This window comes from Artibeus jamaicensis, unplaced genomic scaffold, assembly GCF_021234435.1.
Source record: "Artibeus jamaicensis isolate MK-2021 breed Jamaican fruit bat unplaced genomic scaffold, CSHL_Jam_final scaffold_916, whole genome shotgun sequence".
Classification (NCBI taxonomy): Eukaryota; Metazoa; Chordata; class Mammalia; order Chiroptera; family Phyllostomidae; genus Artibeus; species Artibeus jamaicensis.
This window is the reverse complement of record NW_026522059.1, coordinates 57,866,534-57,886,377: the sequence shown is the minus strand read 5'-3', so window position 1 is coordinate 57,886,377 and position 19,844 is coordinate 57,866,534. Positions and strand designations below refer to the sequence as shown.

Here is a 19,844-nt window from a genome sequence, read left to right as displayed (position 1 = left end):
GCCTGGCCCTTCTGGGGAGCCAGGTGCTTACAAACACTTTCAAAAAGCCGCAGGCATGGCCTCCAGGACTAGGCACCCTGCTTGGCCATCAACGGACACAGATAAAAATTAGTCTTCACTTTATGCTCAAGTGACAGATTAGGAACACCCAGAAAAAGCCCATGTGATACGGTCACAGGAATGTCCCCAAACTATATACCCTGGTCATGTAAATGTAAAGCTAAGATTTTAGAGTGAGCATTTAAATTGAAACTGCTTTGCGTGTATTATGCATCTGGCTGCGGTTGTGAACATCAAATATTCAATAATTTTCAATGTCAACATAAGGTTCCTTTGCCAAAAAAGCAAACTGCTAAACTGGTTCTCTCCTCCCCACCCCCTCTCTTTGTAGATTTCCTGTTGAAGTATTGATTGTCAAGGTCTCTGCAGAATTTGCAAACTTTTACAGTCATTTATGGTGCATGCAATAAAAAAGAGGCGATATGAGCATGCTCAATCAAGGTGTAATGCAAAGATGTATTTGGTGCCCTTGGCAACTATCAGTGAGACCTGTTTGTCTTTGCAGAACACACCCTTCTCCGCAATGAACCCCTCTTTACAAAGATTGACCCTTTACATTTCCAAAGCTTTGGCCCCTCCATGAAAAGACACATGTGTTCAAAGGAGAAAATACAGTTATTTCAACCTCATTTCAAATCAAGGGGGGGGGGGTGTAATAAAAACTATGGAGTGAGGAAAAAAAAGAATCTTTTTAGATTTCCCTAATGCTCCACTATCTCCTATCATAAAGAAAAGAAATAGGAAATTAATCTCCAAGTTATAGTGTAATCTCTAACTGCCACTTATGCAACAGGGATCCCCAGGACCTTCCCACTTGGAGAAAATAAAAGGATTGAGAGTACACAGAAACAGCACACCATTTCAGAGTGTATGGGACCAAAGGGGAGAGAAAAAATTTTAATGTTTTACAAAAAATTCTTTGCTAGTCATGTAAAGGTTTGCTGCTAGATTTTAGTTTTACATTTTTTTAAATAAAGAAAATACATACACAAGAGGGCTGTTGTTTTACTCTGCAATTGTAGACGGAAACTGGAAGCTTTATTAGAAACCTTATACTCCTTTACCAGTTTTACCTGTTCTCTTTTTTTAAGGCTACGTGTGAGAGAATGAGGAGAAGAAAGAGTGAGACTCCTTTCTAAAATTTCCTACTTTGAACTCAGTAGGGTTTGTCATCTAGTGCTGCAAATAAGAACAGCTAACACGTAGCTTTTGTAAGGTATTCAGAATCCTACACCTGCCATCTAGTGGACATAAGAGAAAACGCTTATTCTAGTCATCCTGGAGACAGTCTCTCGCTGTTTTCATATTTAAAAACCAAGCACAAGTCTAAGGGATGGGAAAAAAATGTAACCTTAAAGCTAAAGGAAAGGAAATAATTATATCAGGGACTTTATAACATAATCACGCAGATTCACCTTATTTCCTTCTGTTTTTAGTAATCATTAAGGTTATCAATATTTGCAGTTAATTTATTATTATACTCCTTTTCTTCTGAATATTCTCTTCATGTAGATTTTATGTTGTTTGTCTTCTTTAGGATTAAACTTATTAATGGTTTTAGATACAGTTAATATCCATATTAAAAATTCAAGCCAAAGCTATTAAGTATCCCCTTTCTTTTTGGATTCAAAATATCCATAAAAGCCATCCACTTTACAAGACAGAAAAAGGGAGAGAGGAAACAAAGAAATAGAAGGAGATAAAGGAAGGAAAAAAATAAAGAGAGAGAGAGAGTTGTAATTACACACTTTACACTAGCTTTGGATGCCTCGTTACAAGTATTACAGTCCTTCAAAAATTGACTTCATCAAGTATCAAACACAAGTAGCTTAAAATCTACTAGGTTATGATAACATATAGTGCATTTTCTTGAGCTTCACATTACATATTGAGCATATGTAAAAGATCTGCTAAATTAAATAGTCACTAAAAGATTGTGACCATATTTTAATAACTGCTGATTTGGGGGGGGAGGGGGAGTGCTTACAATGCGCCAGGCACTGTTTTATGGGCTTTTAATCCGTTAGCACATTGAGTACTTACAACAACCCTAAAATAGTTGTACTATTGGTACCATTTTACAAATGAGGAATCGGAGGACCAGACGTATGAAGCTGTTAAGTGCAGACAAAAGAGACGTGAAGAGACCATTGTCATGGATAAAACACACATAAGATACATCCACAAAAAGCAGTTGTTTTAATGTTTAAGTTTGGTCTACAAATTTCAGATATTCACATGAAAAAATAAAAATCAGTTAATTACTATGCATTGTAAAAAATTAGGTACTAAGAAATATACATGGTAATAAGCAAATGGCATATTCATTTACCTGATCTATTTAGTGCAGTTTTGGACAGACATCATGCGCCCCACTCTCACTTTAATTTCGAGTAAAGGAGTTAGTTACCAATGAATGCTATGACAAACAGGCCTTGGAAAGCCCTCCAACTTGCTGCCAAACATTTATCCCTGAATTGAACAGGCCCAAAGCAAAACGTATATTCATTCTGAACATATTTTTTTTCCTGTAATTATGCAAAATATTCTCCTCTTTCAAGGACAGCTACTTTATAAATATGAGCTCATTTAAGAGTCAAGAATCTGAGAGCATTACAATTAAATGTATTTGAATTCTCTTCATACAGCTGTGCCATATGAACCAGTTTTCACTTCCAGAAGCATATTGGTAATTTTAGGAACTGTAGGGAAATGTTCAGTCTTTCACCCAAGGTGCTTTGTGTTTTGTTATTTGAATCCACAACATTTGAAAAGTTAATTACCAAGTGGCACTGGATTATGTAGGTATGATTTTAAGAGCAGTGAATGCTTTCCAAAGCTGACAGCAGCTGGCTCAGGATTCCTGCTATGGTTTAATCCTCACAAGCGATGTCCCTGGCTGCGTCTTCCTGATCTCTCACATACCTCCAATCAAGATCAGACATCAGATGAAAGCTCCAGACTAGAGCAGTCAGGCCCTTTGTGTCTTTCCCGTGTATCCGTGTAGATCTAAGTGCACCTTCCCCTCTCAGGAAGATATATTGACGCTCTCACAGGAAGAGGAGATTCAACTCCCATTTAAGGTTAATCCCTCCACCTGTGTTCTTGATCTCACCCTTCCTGCCTAGGCCCGGCCTTGTTCTATCAATTATTTCTTTTTCTTGTATGTTCAAACTTTCCCCCTCCAACAGTTCCTTTCCTGAAGTCTATAAATATGTTCAAGTCGTACTAACAAACTAAAAAAAAGTTTTTTAAAGGAACAGAATTTGCTCTCTCCCCCACCCTGCCTCTATCCCCTTTTGGTATTGTTCTTTTTTTTTTTTTTTTTTGTCCTTTGCAGCCAAGAATCATTTACCAGGGTGATTTCACAGTCTCTGGTCTCTTTAGCAACACCTTCCATTCGCTCCTCCCTCTACCATAATCTGGCTTTTCTTGGCTCCAGTCCACAGGCTCTGCTCTTTGGAAAGGCCTTAGGGACCTCCTGGGTGGTAATCCACAAGCACATATTCAGTCGCTGTTGTATCAAGTTCACCAAAGTCTATGGCTCACCCTCTTAAACATTATTTTATTTGTATCTCTTAACACTTTGCTCCAACCTTCTATAACAATTAATATTCCCTAAGGTTTTTTTTTTTTTTATCTTAGACTTCACTCTCTTCATTCCATATATTCTTCCTGGGGGGATTCTGAGCACTCTAACAATAGAGTACTCTCCTAGAGAGTACTCTTACAATGTTCTCTACCACAAAATTGGTCCTTGATTGCTAAATTGTGTTCAAACCCAGAACTTCTTCTCAAGTATCAGAACTATAGGAACTTTGGAGGGCCAACCACCTCCTAAATAGTGTCTCTTTTCACATGCACTTCAAACTCAGTATTTTCAGAAGTCTTCTAAGTTAGCTTCCTCTCCAACTTGCTCTTCTTTTTGGATTAATGGCACCATTATTTATCCAGTCACCTAAGCCAGCAGCGTCTATGCCATCAGCACCTCTACATTTTCCACTATCCTGAGTTAGTATTTCAGTTCAACTTGCCCTTGGGTGAATGTAAGGGCTTTATTTTTCTCACTTAACCAAAGTTCTTCAGGTAAGTAGTTCTCACCTAATAGGGCAGCTAAACAATGAAGTTAACTCAAGCTCTTTCTATCTCCCTCCATCTTTAGTGTGAGATTCTCATGCTCTTGGTTTGCAATTTGCTTCCTTTATTTTATCTGCATTTCAGGCAGGAAGGGAAAAGAAGAGCAAAGGGCCAAAAGATTGTGCCAACTATCAGAATGGCCTCCTTTTAAACTGCTTCACTCACAAGTGCCAATCAGCTCTATTCATATTTATGCCTGGTTGGCCAGAACTGAATCACAAAGATACCATTTGCATGTACACATTACAAGAAGGTATCTTTAGTAGCCAGATTGTAAGAGGGTGCAGCCAAGAGAGGGGGGGTAAATAGGGATTTGGAATGGGGTCCAGACCTCAAGGTGTCCAGGAAATATGAGAACGATGTAAAGGATGTCCTCCCCCTCTCTCTACCCCCTATAGGTCTGAGTTGGGGGAAGAGACACATGGAGCAGGAACATGCAGAAGTGTTTTGTATAGCAACAGCTTTGCAGCTAACCTCTGGCATGGTCATTTAACATATCTATAACCTTTAACTGGTTTCCTAGATATGTTAAATAGCTGTGGCCATGTCTTTACCAAGGGGGATGGAAATGACTTCCACCTAAAATGTAACTGGGGGGCAGCTCCCCCTGGTGACAGCACTTGCATGAGAGGTTGGAGAAGCTTGGCTCCATGACATGGGGCCACACCTGCCCAGACTCAGGATGGCTGCCCAGTAAACTTGGAATAATACAGTAATGCTGGCAGGTGACACTGATTGTAGGAGGAGTCGGAAATGAGGGTGCAGAGGAACGTTGGCGTGGGGAATTTAAACCCAGACACGGCAGCCATGCAAAGAGAGAACCACACATTTTTGGGCAGAGTAGGGACCCCCATAGCTTTGGTGAGAGGAAGTCACGTGGCTTTGGGGCTCTCCCTTTTGCCATGTGGCTTAGGAAGCAGGAAAGACTTTGTGTGGAAGAAAAGGGGTGAAAGGACTCTTGCTGGTGGGCCATGAGAAGGTGCCACATGGTTTGGTATTAACTGGAGATTCTGGTGGCAACACAGCTGATGGTGCTGGGAGCCTGAATCAGGACTTCTGCTTCTTTCCTGAGATCCATACCCCAGATTAGGGCAGATGGAGAAGGAAGGACTGTGTGTGGTCTGTGGGTATCCTAAAAGACATTAATATTTTAATGAAGACATTGGGTCACTACTTTAAGTGTGTATAGCTTTAAATAAACACTCCTTTTTGCTTTTCACAAATCTCTAGCATAGAGAGACTTCTTTCCTCTGGTGGGCATAGGGAACCTAGTGGGGGTTCCTTTTGGTAATAGTATATCATACCTCCCCTCTGGCCCTGTTCTTTAACAGTTTTTTGCTGCACCCAGTTACAAGATCACTAAGAAAAATATATCTGAGGTCTTGTTCACAAGTATGTTTTTGTAAATTGGATTTCACTATATAACAAGCTGTCTCAGAACTTGGTGGATTACAAAAACGATAGTTATGTCTCCAAGTTCTTTGGGGATGCATGTGCGGGTGCACAATCCTGAGAAGGCTCAGCTGAGGCTGGATTACCTTTGGTGGTCTCCTGCTCACATCTAGGACCTCAGCTGAAACGGCTGGGCGTGCCTCCCTTTCCACGTGACCTCTTATCCTTCTGGACGCGAGGGCTTTTTCCCACAGTGGTCTCAGGGTTCCCAGAAGCAAGAGAAAGCAAGCCTCAGTGCTCTGATCCTTTTTAACCATTCGTTTTATATATTTGTTAATGTCTAATCAGTCAAACCATTCATACGGCCAAATCAACATTCAAGGGGTAGAGAGAAATTCTACTTCCTGGTGGGAGGATGGTATGTTTGCAATGCTTATAGGGATGGGAGGAACATAGGGCCATTTCCTTCCAATTTACTAGAGTAAGAAAGTGGAGGAGAATAGGCATTGGGTAGGCAATAGTAATGACTCTCTCATCTCTCATGTTTTAATCCCATTTAACCTGCCAGTGTCTTATTTAATAACCCTTAAAAATAAAAACCTTTGTACATTCTATGCATCCCCTTAACTTTCTGGTTCCCTGGGTTTAGTTCTTAATTAACTTTCACATCCATGATTGTTCAACTTTCTTGAGTTTGGGTTGCTTTAAAAATATGATCAAAATTATCACCTGTTATATACTATTCATGTTCCTTTCAAATTGATATGTTGAAGCCCTAACTCCCAGTGGGGCTGCATTTGGAGATGGGACCTCTAAGCCTGTATAGAAGATTAAAAGAGGCTGTAAGAGTGAGGTCTTGCTGCAATAGAATTAATGTCCTTATGAGAAGAGAGAAGGGACACGAGAGGTTTTTTCCCTCTCTCTGTCTCCATGTACACATTGAGAAAACGCCATATGAGGACATAGCAAGAAGGTGGCTGTCTAACACTCAAGAAAGACAGCTCTCAGCAGAGGCAGTTTGCCGACACCTTGATCATGAACTTCTAGCCTCCGGAACTGTGAGAAAATAATTTTCTGTTCTTTAAGCCACGCAGACTGTGGATTTGGTTATAGCAGAACTAACTGACTAGTGCATGGTTTCTTTCCCAGAGAAAGTAAACAGTCATACACCACACAGACCTTTGTATGTAATGTCAAAGTAACTTTGCACACCTAGAATGCCACCTTCAAACCTCAAAGGCATTTGTGATCCTCAGGTTACGAATCCCTGCTCCCCAACAACATCCAAGGTAGTTTTCAAAAATAGTAGTTATTACCATGATCTTTCCTGTAGTCTTCCCATCAAGACTACTCCAACAGCTCGTCAGTGTTTCCCTCTATGATTCCTCTATTTTAAGAAACATGCTCATTTATTTTAACAATAAAAGATTTTCCTTTATTTTAAGAAGATGTGTTTTTTATAGCAGGTTATGAAATTCTGACCACTTCCCACTAAGATTTATATATCAATGACCATTACTAGGGTTCATGGTTTATATCACATATAGACGGCACTAGAAGATAAAATAATAAACCACTGAAGAGTGTACTTTCTAATGAAAAGGTGTATATGTGTAATGTAATAGTAAAGTAGGGGGTGTGTGAGAGGCAACCACACATTGATGTTTCTTTCCCTCTCTTCCCCTCTCTAAAAATAAATAAATAAAAATCTTTAAATAATAAAGGTAACATGAAACTATTACACAACTAGTGCCTTTCACATGAAAATATCTTTCTCTTCTCTCTCTCTCTCTCACACACACACATACCCACCCTTATATTTTGAACATTTAACATTTAGGAAAAGAGATAGAAAATTCTAGGGCAAAAAAAAGGAGACACATGACCAGAATCAGACATTTTTGGCAGGTCTTCTAAATGGTATGAGAATGAATTATATATTCAAAACAAATAAAAACCCATAAAAATGTCATCCATGTTTCATAAGATAGAGAATAAAGACATGCTCATATTAGATTATTATATACATATATTTATAAAGCTCTTGTAACATAACTACCATTAAATGGCCAGAAATCGATACTCCTTTGATTACACTGGGGTTCATCCATTTCTTTCCCTCCCTTACAGAATGGTTTGTAGCTTAGTTAAGCCTTGTAAAATTAGCTTACTGAAACCCACCATGGTCAAGGGAATGCTGCTTCTGCAATTTGGGCCAGAGCATCCTAGTTCCTCCTCCTGTGTAGCTAGGAGAATCCATCTTTTCATTTCCATCTCAGTGATCTTGGGAAGTCAGCACATAACAAGTGTCTAAAGCATTGTCCACAGTTCTGAAAAGCTAATGGCCAAAGGCTAAGATACAGCTTGATTAGCCCTTTGAGAAGCCACACATGGTAAAGATGACCCATCCTTCATCACAGATGTTGTCATTATAGCTCAGGTCGAGCTTCTGCAGCTTGGCCCAATGACCTGCCTGTACTAATCTCCTAAAGGCCAGGAGAGCCACGCCCTTGGTTCTCTAGGAAACAGCAGCTTGGCCTCCCTCAGCACTTGAAATGACATTGGAAGCTTTAGTGTTTTCAGAAGCATCTTCAGGTTGTCTGAACCAACACACTTATTTCAAGAAAGGCTATTTTCAGAGGAGGGAGGTAAATTCATTTAGCAAGGGCAGTAAAAGTTTCACTTTCTAAATTAGAAACAGTTGTTGATTAGTAACAACTTCAATTCTGGTAAAAATCAGAACCTGCTTTGTCCATTTCAGAAGAGCTGTCCATCTTTTTGTTAGAGAATCAATTCAATTCCTGAAGGCCTGAGAATCAAGGTATAACCTGGGTCATTAACCCCATAATATTTGCTATTATTGAGCACTGGTTAAGGTCCAAAACTTCCGCATGCTTCAGTGGGGCCAACCGAGCTGGTGAGTCTTCAAAACTTCACCCAACTCCTTGTTGCAGCAAAGGTATGGTTTCCTTATCCGAGACACCCAGTAGTTAGACACTTTTTTTAAATCCCTGAGCAATACTGTTTAGACTCTCACTCATGTTTCTGATAATGGAAAGATAAGTGTTTCAAGATTTTGGATCACAGGTAGCAAATGACCAACAAACACTCCATCTTATGATTTTAAGGCACAATCCACAACTGCAAAAGTTTGTATCTTGCTTGCTTCTGGGAACCTCTGGAGAATCAGAGGCAAGTTTCCTCCCACTTAACTGATCCAGGACAAATTCACCTCTTCAAGTTCAGGTATTGCTTTGAGTGCATCTCTCAGCGTTCCAACGATGTCAGAGGTACTGTAAGTCTGCACCTACCCAGCCTCAGGATTTTTAACTTGCTGACAAGATGCATTTGCTGGGGGTGGGGAGTGAATGGAGGTTTCCAACTTTGAAATCAACTCCAGGAAATAGCCAATTTTTCCAAGTCTCAGAGATAAGGCAGCGAAGCAACCATTTCCTTCATATTTGCTGTTGTTAATCTGAAGTTATTCAGATCTATATACTTGTTGATGCCTTTTTGCCCAGCTTCTGCAGGATCCGCTCATTTTTCTGCAACCTGGAAATCAATCTGAAGTGAGAGGCTTGGCTCTGTTACTGCCTCCAGGTGCTTAACACAGCACCCCAGTGACCCTTTTCTTTCAAACAAGCTTGAGGAATTCAGTAGCTTTTCTTCCATGACCTGACTTGGACTCCTTAGTTTACAGATGGAGTTGTGTTCCTGAATGAAGAGCTAACCTTATTAGCATTTAACAGGAGCATCTTTGGTGAATGCAACTGCTTGAAACAAGAGGCAGGTTGGGGTGGGGGAGGCTCAGGTAATTGCCTTCAAATAGAACAGCTGAAGGGGAAGCATTCAAAATATCTTCTATTCACGAGGTGGCCTTTTATTTTGTTGGCAGTTTCTTTTGCTGTGCACAAGTTCATTAGTTTGAGGTAGTCCCATTTGTTATATTTCCTTTTGTTGCCCTTGCCTTTGGAATAGAATCTAAAAAATAATCACCATGACCAATGTAAAGGAAGTTAGAACCTATGTTTTCTTGTAGGAGTTTTTTTACTTAAGGACTTACATTCAAGTTTTTCATTTATTTGGAGTTAGTTTTTGTGCATGGTGTAAAATAATAGTCTAATTTCATTCTTTTGCATATGGTTGTCCAGTTTTACCAATACTGTTTATTGAAAAGACTGTCCATTCCCCATTGTATAGTCTTGCCTCTGCTGTTGTAAATTAATTGACCATATGTGCATGGGTTTATTTCTGGACTCTCTATTCTGTTCCCTTGATCTGTGTTGATTTTTATACAATTAGCATACTGCTTTCATTACTACAGTTTTGTAATATAGTTTGAAATCAGCGAGCATGATGCTTCCAACTTAGTTCTTCTTCATCAAGATTGTTTTGTGGTTCCATACACATTTTAGAAAATTTTTGTTCTGTTTCTCTGAAAAATGCCAATGGAATCTTGATAGAGATTGTTATATCTGTAAATTTATTCATGTAATGTGAACATTTTAGCCATATTAACACTTTAAAATCAAAGAGCACTGATTATCTTTCATTTATTTGGGTCTCCAATTTCTTTCCACAATGTCTCATAGTTTTCAGTGTTCAGGTCTTTCACCTCCTTAGTTAAATTCATTCTTAAGTATTTTATTCATTTTGGTGCAATTGTAAGTGGGATTGTTTTCTTAATTTTTCTGTCTGCTAGTTCATTGTTAATGTATACAAATGCAATAGACTTATATATTAATTTTGTATCTTGCAACCTGACTCTATTCATTTATTATTTCTAATAGTATTTTTAGTAGAGGTGTTAGAATTTTTCAAATATAAAATCATGCTATCCACAAATAGAGACAGTTTTACTTACTCCTTTTCAATTTAGATGCCTTTACTTCTTTTATTTGCCTAATAACTGCTATGACTAGGACTGCCAATGCTTTGTAGAATAAAAGTGGCAAAAGTGGGCACCCTTGTCTTGTTCTTGATCTTAGAGGAAAAGTTCAGTTTTTTCTTTTTTTTTTCTTTACCATTGAGTATGATGTTAGCTTATGGGTTTGTCATACATGGCCTTTATTATATTGAGGTATTTTCCTTCTGTCCCCATGTTATTGAGACATTTTATCATACATGGGTGTTGTATCTTATCAAATATTTTTCTACATCTACTGATATGATCATGATTTTTACCCTTCATTATTTTAACATGATATATCATTTGATTGATTTGTGAGGCTGGACCATTCTTGTACTTCTGGAATAAATCCCACTTGATCATGGTGTATATTCTTTTGATGGAGTGTTTAGTTTAGCTTGCTAACATGTTAAGGATTTCTGCAACTATGTTCATCAGGAATGTTGTCCTGTAATTTTCTCCTTTTATGGTGTCCTTGTGTCTTCTCTGTATGAGGTAATGCTGGCCTCCTAAAACAAATTTGAAACCATTCCCTCATCTTTAAATTTTTGGAAGAGTTTTAGAAGGACAAATTTTAAATCTTCTTTGAATGTTTGTTCTTGAGCTTTTGTTCATTGGGAGGTTTTTGATTACTGATTCAACCTCAATAATAGTTGGCATATTCCGATTTTCTATTTCTTCATGATTCAGTTTTTGAAGGTTGTATGTTTAAAGAAACATATCAATTTCTTCTCCATTGTCCAATTTGTTGGCATATAATTGTTCATAATGGTCTCTTATGCTCCTTTGTATTTCCTACATATTAATTATAACTTGTCTTCTTTCATTCCTGATTTTATCTATTTGAGCCCTCTCCCTTTTTCTTAGCATGTCTAGCTAAAAGTTTGTTAATCTATTTATCTTTAAAAAATAACCAATTCTTAGTTTTATTGATCTCTCTGTTGTCTAGTTTCTATTTCATTTATTTACACTCTAATCATTTCATTTTCTTCCCTCTACTAAATTTAGGCTTTTTAAATTATTCTTTTCCTAGGTCCTTTAGATTGTGGATGTGCTGGTGGACATCATTTTCATGCTCTTTATCTACCTCGTTAGCGTGAGCAGGTGCACCCCTGCCCATGCTGTCCCACGGCCAAACTAAAGCCAGCAGGTACATGAGTCCACACAGGGGACACCTTTTGAGCACCTGGCTTTAGTGGCCAGAGGGCCTTATATTTTCAGGCCCCCACAGTACTGGAACAGTCAGAGAGACAGTTCTTGGCAGCCTACCACCCCTCTGTGTCTACAGCATAGACAGCAGACTAAGACATACTCCCTCATGAAAAGTTTCAGTGAAGTGTTTGGTAAACTGTTGCTTATATTATCTTGGAAGTCAGATTATATACTTAGTTACCTTGGGTGCCAGGAAACACTTTCTGAATGTTAATATTAACATATTTTTTTCCTTTTGGTTATGTTTAGCAAGATAATGCAAGAAAAAATAAAACGTGATTTTAAAAAGTGATTTGGCCCTGGCCAGTGGCCTCTGTTGGTTGGGTGTTATCCCACAAAGTAAAAAGTTGCTGGTTTGACTCCCAGTCGGGGCACATGCCTGGACTGTGAGCCTGGTCCCTTTGGGTGAATGTGAGAGGCATCTAACTCCGATCTTTCTCTCCCCCTCTTTCTTCCTACCTTCCTCTCTCTCTCTAAAGAAATAGATAAAATCTTTAAAAAAGTTATTTGGCTGATTTATATGTAAAAGTAAAAAGAAATAGAAAAATTTAGGAGATTTGTAGAGTTGAAAAATTCAAATATTTCTTAACTACAAGAGTGAAAAATATACCTAGTTCATTTGGCCCCTGGCAAGTGAGAACAGCACCATCCTGGTTGGTAGATGAAGCAGCAATAATCCCTGGAAATGACGTGTATTCCTAGGCCGGGAGATTTAGTTGGCAAATATATTTTCTCTCTAAAGTGGAAGCCTTACTCCTTCAGGTGAGGAACAGGGCTGAGGTGAGGGCATCACAGAACAGCTATGTAACATATATAAATTATCCTGCATGGGCAAGAAATTAACCTGTGGTATTTTTAATAACTTTATTGTTGTTCAATTACAGTTGTCTGCATTCCCCCCCCATTGCTCTACCCCCACCCCAGCCAAACCCACCTCCCTCCCCTGCTTCCACCCTCCCCCTTGGTTTTGTCCATGTGTCCTTTATAGTGGTTCCCGAAAACCCTTTTCCCAACCTGTGGTATTTTAAGTCATATGAAGTTTATTATCTGAGCATAATTCAGCCCAGAGTTTCTCAATCCAAGTGTGCATCTGAATTACCTGGAAGATTTTTTAAAATAAAACACAGACTGGGGTTCTCACATTTTGAGTTTCTGATTCATTGGGTCTGGGGTGGTAACCAAAAATTTACATTTCTAAAAAGGTAATGCTAATGCTGCTGGTCCACGGGCCACACTTTGAGAACCTGACCTAACCAATCCTGACATGTCTCAGTATTGACTCTAAAACTCTCTTGCAGCCTGTATAACTATGAACGTGAAACGGTTTAAGGACAGGCTTAATGGAGGTCATGTTTCTACACAATGAGTATTCTATTCAGCTTCTAAACAATTGGAAAATTGCTTTTCCCATCAGTGGAAAGGGGAAATAATCCCATATTTACTTTACAGAGTAGACAATATACTGAATCAGCAGTCACAGCATATTCAGTGAAAGAATACTTTGGGACCAGGCAAATAGAAAAGCGAGCATTAGCAGCTGTATTGGTTAGCATTTAGAGAATAGATGTACTCTGGTTAGTTTGAACAGGAATTGATTTAGTACACAGTATTAAATAGCTTATAAAATGATAAGAAAGGTGAAGTAACAAGATTTAGATATTCTGTCATTCTGTTCATTACTGTGTCTCCACTATCTACAGGTAACTTATACTTAATAGATATTTTTTATTGAATAATGCCAAGAATTCACGACTTTAATTGTTATCACTCTGCTCATTGTGTCTCATTATCAGCAAATGTGTTTATGTTCTATTTGGATATAGCCAAAAACAGCTCAGCATGAAATTATTTTGACAGCATTTACCCTTATGCTCACTCTGCATCTGTTAGGTGATAGGTAAGATATGGGCTCTATTTGATATTCGGAGAATTAAATTTCTCAAGAGTTGATTTAGAGATGCTGTGGATGACTTTATAGAAGCAACACATTCCTAGTTTTAACTGAAGCCATCCATTAGAGAGCCACCAAATAAGCCTTGCTTTCAAATTGGTGTAGTTTTGTTGAACTGTACCTTCAAATAAATCAGTTATATCATATGCCGATTATATCTCAATGATGTCGATTGTAAAAGAATACAGAAAATGGGGACTTGTTGTTTGTTTTCAGGGGTCTATGGAAATGTTAATAAAAAACACATATGGAGACCCTGAAAATGAGTGGAAATAAAAAACTAACCAAATGCTAGTAAAAGAGACTTCTATCCAACAAATTTGTTTAATTATTTTTTTCCTGTGAAGGGAACCGAGTCCTTGTAACCTAATTTATTTCTTCCCTCTGTACGTCTTATGTATCATATGATACTTCACTTTTTGAAAAGCAAAGTCAAATTTAAGTTAGTGTTTAGGAGCAAAAGATCTATTTTTGTAGCTGGACATTATTTTTTTTAAAAAATTCAGAAACCAGACATTTGAAACCTGAATGATGAAGAGGGAAAGGTTATTGTTATTAGGTCCATTGTTACGTGGTACTAGACCCGTAAATATAGAGAAACCTACTTTTCCTGAATCCCCTTTATTTATGTGAGTAAACCCGCTCATTCATAACAGCATCACATCCTGCCAAGCATGTATTGCTTGAGGCAGTTCATATATGAGGCAGTATTCAGTACACGTATCGCCAGCTCCCTTCCATTCTCTATTAACATTGGTAAAGCACAAATTGGCGATTGTGGGGTAACCAGACAATTAACTCATGTCACCAATGTACTTTTTCATTAGCATCACTAAGAGTAGTATTACCTTCTCCATGACCTCAGCGTAAGTGATAACATCCTTAGCTGTTGAAGTGGAAAAAAGTTAAGTGAATTTAGTGTTGTGACGGGTGATGGAGACAGGAGCCCTTTTTATCTTATCACGTAGCACAAGGGGTGAAAATGCAAACCTCTCTAAGTTTGCTCATTAGTACATCTCACCTCTTTTCTCCAAGAACAGATTTCTTACTTATTCTTTGACTTGCTAAGATGACTTGCACAGATACCCGTTGTATTCTCAGATTCTTCTAATGGAGGTCAATGGCTGGGAGAGCCCTCCCAGAGTCACTGCTTCATTTGGTTTGCCTGCTTCTGGACAGCACTCACGCTTAGAAATACACTTGGTATATCTGTTCTTAAAGCACAACTTTGGGAATCTTATGCATTCTCATTTACTAAGTGTCAACTTGGGATATAAGCAAAAACTATTCAATATTTAATCACATTTACAGAAAACTATTACATTCAACATTGGTCAAGTTTTTGTCCTTTAGGTTCATGTTGTCTCTGAGAATAAAATTGAAAATAGAATATCTATTTAATAGTGTAGCCTTTCTTGAACTATGAGACACTGTGGAAGGAAATTCGAGCTAGAGAGTGGTGGGTATCTTACTGATTGAAAGCATGGGCTTGAAAATCAGATTCACGTGGATTTGGATCCATGTGCCCACATTACTCTTCAGTGAGAGCACATAAGAAAGATCTAAGTATTAGGAAATGCTTTCCTGAGGAAATACTCTTTTTATCTGTGACCTAAATGAGAATTAAGAGTTATCTAGGCACAGAAAAGAACATTTAGACAAAGAACCTGTCATGTAAAAAGGCCCAATCGTGGGAGACAGCTCAGCACATTCATGGGTTCCAAATGTGTGCGTGGTGTGTGTGTTGTGTGTGCATGTCAAGTGGGGTAGATGGAGACCGCGAGGTATGGCTGAGAATTGTAACAAAATTTGTGCTTTTGACAAATTATACCTGTAGCAGTGTAGTTTATAGAGAGGATAAGAATCTAGTGGAGGATCATTTAAAAGGCTATTGCAAGATTTAAAACAACAAACAATAACAGTCTGTATTAGGGTGCTGGCAATGAAGATGGAAAAAGAGGTAATGATTCAAGAGCTATTTAGGAACCAAACTGATGGGATTTGGCTATTGTGAGGTGAGGAGAGGGAAGATCACAGGTGCCCCCCAGGTTCTGACTTCTGGAACTAGATGGTTATTACATGGAGGATAGTAAAGAAAAACAGACTTGTGTGAAGACCTGAGATTTCTCAAGGTGATTTTACATCCCTTAAGACATCATGAGCCCATAGTATTTTGTATTCACTTTTCTAGTAACTTGTATCCACTTTGTCCCTCTCCACCCATCTTCCAAAGTGAAGACAGAATTATCTTGCAAAAACCATAATTTGACTGCAACAGTTTTCCTCCTGCCCGAAAGCTTAAATTAGTTGTAATTGCACTTCACATTTTATAAAGTATTTTATTTTAAAAAATTTATTGTAGTTTAGCCTTATCATTTTCTCCCTTATACCCTCTGTATTACCCTTTCCTGCATCACCACACTATTGCCATGTCCATGAATTATTTCTTTTTTTCTTGATCCCTCCACTCTCCCCCCACCCCCAGAGCTGTCAGCCTTTTCTCTGTCTATCAGTTTGTCTCTATTTTACTTGTTAGTTCAATTTGTTCATTAGATTCCACAAGTGAGTGAAATCACATGGTACTTGTCTTCTCTGATTGGCTTATTTCACTTAGCACAACCTGCCTGGTCAGGTCTCTGCTTCTTCTGTTGGTATGAGATTTATGCTTTTCTTGTCCTTGTTCATTATATATCCTTCATACTAGTCTTCTTTTAGCTTCTTGAAAGCATCATGGACTGCAGCCTATATGCTCAATAATCTTGGCTGCTTTACCTTTCACTTATTCTTCAGTTACCAGCTCAAACTTCTTCAAGGAAGTTTTCCTCTTATACATTCTCCTGGCCCTCATAATCTTCTTTTACAATACTTGGTGGTAAATTTGCAGCTGTGAGACTGTTAAACTGCAAAGTCTTTATGAATGCCCACATTTGCGATGGTGGAATATCATGGTTTATTTGGATGCTGTGGTAGACAGAATTTTGGTCCCCCCAAGATTTCTACTCTTGGAACCTGGAACCTGTGACTATGTTACTTTACGTGGCAAAAGAGATTTTATAAGTTTGATTCATTTAAGGACCTTAAAATGGGGATATTATCCTGGATTAACTGAGTGATCCCATCAAAACTTGTGGGTCCTAAAAGAGGATAACCTATTCCAGCTGTGGTCAGAGAAAGAGATGTGGGGACAGAGGCAGTGTCAGAGAGGTGCTGCATTCCCGATTCGGGAAGAGGGACACACGCCAAGGATGTAGGAGGCCTCTAGAACCTGGGAAAGGTCCTCCCCCAGAGCCCCCAGAAGGAAGCGCAGCCCTGCTGACATCTTGGTGCTGTCGCATGAGGCCCTGTTAGACTTCTGACCTACTGAATTATAAGAAATAAATTTGTGTGGTTTTAAGCCAGTGTTTGTGGCAATATGTAACAGGAAGACTAGCAAACAAATACAGGTACAATTATAAATTATGTTTGTACAACAATTAATTTCAAGTGTATTTCTGATCCATAGGTTTCTAATTTAGGGCTTACATTGTTTTATCAGGATGCCAAGTCTCGTGGAAAGATGGTATTTTGAATTATCAATATAAAACTGATCTTCAACTTTAATCTTCTTAATTGCATTCACAGGAGCATTCATGATGTCAGATATTTCACTTCAGAAACAGATAAAACTTTCTAAGCTCTACATTGATTCCACAAATAGTATGAAGAATTTTTTTTCTTTTCAAATATTTTGATCAGCAATTGGTCAAATCTGTGGGTTCAGCAGATCCAGCTCATATAGAGGGCTGATTCTAAATATATCCTGCTATTTTCTCCTAAGAATTTAAGATAAACTCTAAGAAGATCTAAATTGTTATTCCAGCTTGATGGTGTAGGGAGAGAAATATCTGGTTCCCTCAGTATCTTTAAGATATCTTTGCAGAAGCAATCAGAACATCCCTTTCTTTCTTCTCCCCTGATTATGTACTTAGTGACATAAATGCACCTGTGTGTTGGGGAATCAGGGCTCTAACATTAACCCTCTTCTTTCCCAGACCTCAAGGAGGATAATAAAGCCCTGACATCAGTAACTGTAAATATAAAAATGCATATGTGGCAGACATTATGCTTTCTTTGTAAACTACCCTCAAAGCAGTAGCAAGGCATGTTCTGCTGGAAGTTCCTAGCATTCTATTCTGATTCTTTACTTCCCACAAATATGAGCTGAAAGAGTGCATGTTTAGAACTATGATCAATGCTATGCAGATTTAAAGAAAAGCAGAAGGCATGTCACTTCAGGTAGAAAAATGTACAACCTAATTGAGACAGCCTAGGCATATTTATAAGAAGTGATTAAGGAAACAAACATCCCGTTATTCTGTGATTTCAGAGGAATTATCAAACTTCTACTTTGTGGCAGTACAAAAAAAATAAGAAAAGTAGGACCCGTGAAAGCAGAGGTTAAGGAGGGCTGGAATTCCATAGGTTGTCAAGATTGAAAGGAGAGACAGAAGTTAGGCTTGGAATTAGGCATCAGATTTGGGGAGACAGACAAAAGAGAAGATTTTCTAACTGTACCACTATCATAAATCTATTTTCCTATTCCCTGTTGGTGTTTGATATAAATTTTCCACTGTTTTAATATTTTCACAGCACCCTGTACACATCCTGCCATTCACTGATTTTTAAATACTGGTATCTATCTCATCAATGTTTAAAAAAATAGGAAAAAAAACATTATTTCAACTGAGCCCAAACATAGTTGCAAAACAAAACAAAATTTTCTATGAATATATTTTTCAAACTCTATAGCTTTAATCAATAAATTTAGCCCATAGATATTTCTTATCTTCAGAGGAACTCTGAAACCACTATCTTTGTTCAGAGGAGAAATACAGGAAAATAAAGATACTAAAGGACATGCTATCGTCCCTGCTTCCCAGGAGCTTGCTGTCATTCATCTACCCAGACTTCTTCTTCTCTTGTGGGTAATATCAGAGCCTTCTTGCTGCAACTCCCATGCTCACGCAACATATGGAGCCTACTTCACAGAACCCTCTGGATTCCGATTTGTTATAATGAGTTGCCAATCAAAGTATTCTGCACCAGCCTATGTCATTCTCTTACCACAGAGGGGAGCATATGTCAGGCTGTCCTTTCTTCAATTTATATATTGGAGTGAAATTGTTCCTTCATCTAGGATCATAAGCTGTGAAGACATAAACCCAGGCAAGTTATCCACTACACAGAGGTACCTGAGTCAGAAATAAAAAAGAAATAGGTCTAGAGTAATGGTGGTAGTGGTAGGTAAAGAGAGAAAGCTAGTGAGAAAAATTAAGAGAGATAACTGATGCTGTTTGAATTCCAAACTCCAAGTTGTGCTACTCAAATAAATTCTACTCCTATCTTTCGGTGGTTTGGTTCTATAAGCCAATACATTTACTTTCATACTTCAGCAATTTTGAGCTGGATTTCTATCATTTGTAATGGAAAATTTCATAATACAAGATTCAGGATATGTGAAAGAGTTATAGAATAAGATAACACACATAACAAAATTATATAACTAAGAATCAATAAACATTCATATAATTGGTGTGTATATGTTGGACAGAGTCATTAAAAAGGAATCTTAGAGTACTAAGTCTTAATCAGGATTGAATGGAAGATCTTAAATTTTTTTAAATTAATTTCATTGGGGTGACACTGGTTAAGAAAACTGTGTAGGTTTCAAGTGTACAATTCTGTGATACATCGTTTGTATTTGCATTGTGTGTTTACCACCAAAGTAAAATCTCTTAGCATCACAATATATTTGACTCCCTTTTCTACACCAACCCACCCCATCCTTCTGGTAACCACCAAACTTGTTTTGTTTGTTTGTTCGTCTTACTTATTTACTGTTGCTTTCACTTTTATATCCCACTTATGAAAGATATTATATGGTTCTTGAATTTTTTTCTTCTGAGTCAGTCATAAGAAACAATGAACTGCTGGCATTTGGGACAATGTGGATAGATCTCGAGAACATTGTGCTAAGGGGATGAGTAAGATGAGAAGACAGAGATGTTTTTATTGGTAAAGAGGTAAACACAGCATTCCGTCTTTACTTATGTAAGTGCATAAGCAAATATGTGGAGGCAGAAAGACTATCAGAAATACATATACAAATTTCCACCATGCAGAGAATCTTTGACTGAGAAGTAT

General features: G+C 38.1%; 1 pseudogene; it reads right to left on the bottom strand.

Moving 5' to 3' along the window:
* Window positions 1-7,756: 7,756 nt before the first annotated feature.
* Window positions 7,757-19,844, bottom strand: part of LOC119061832 (leucine-rich repeat-containing protein 31-like) — a 47,797-nt pseudogene continuing 35,709 nt past the window's right edge.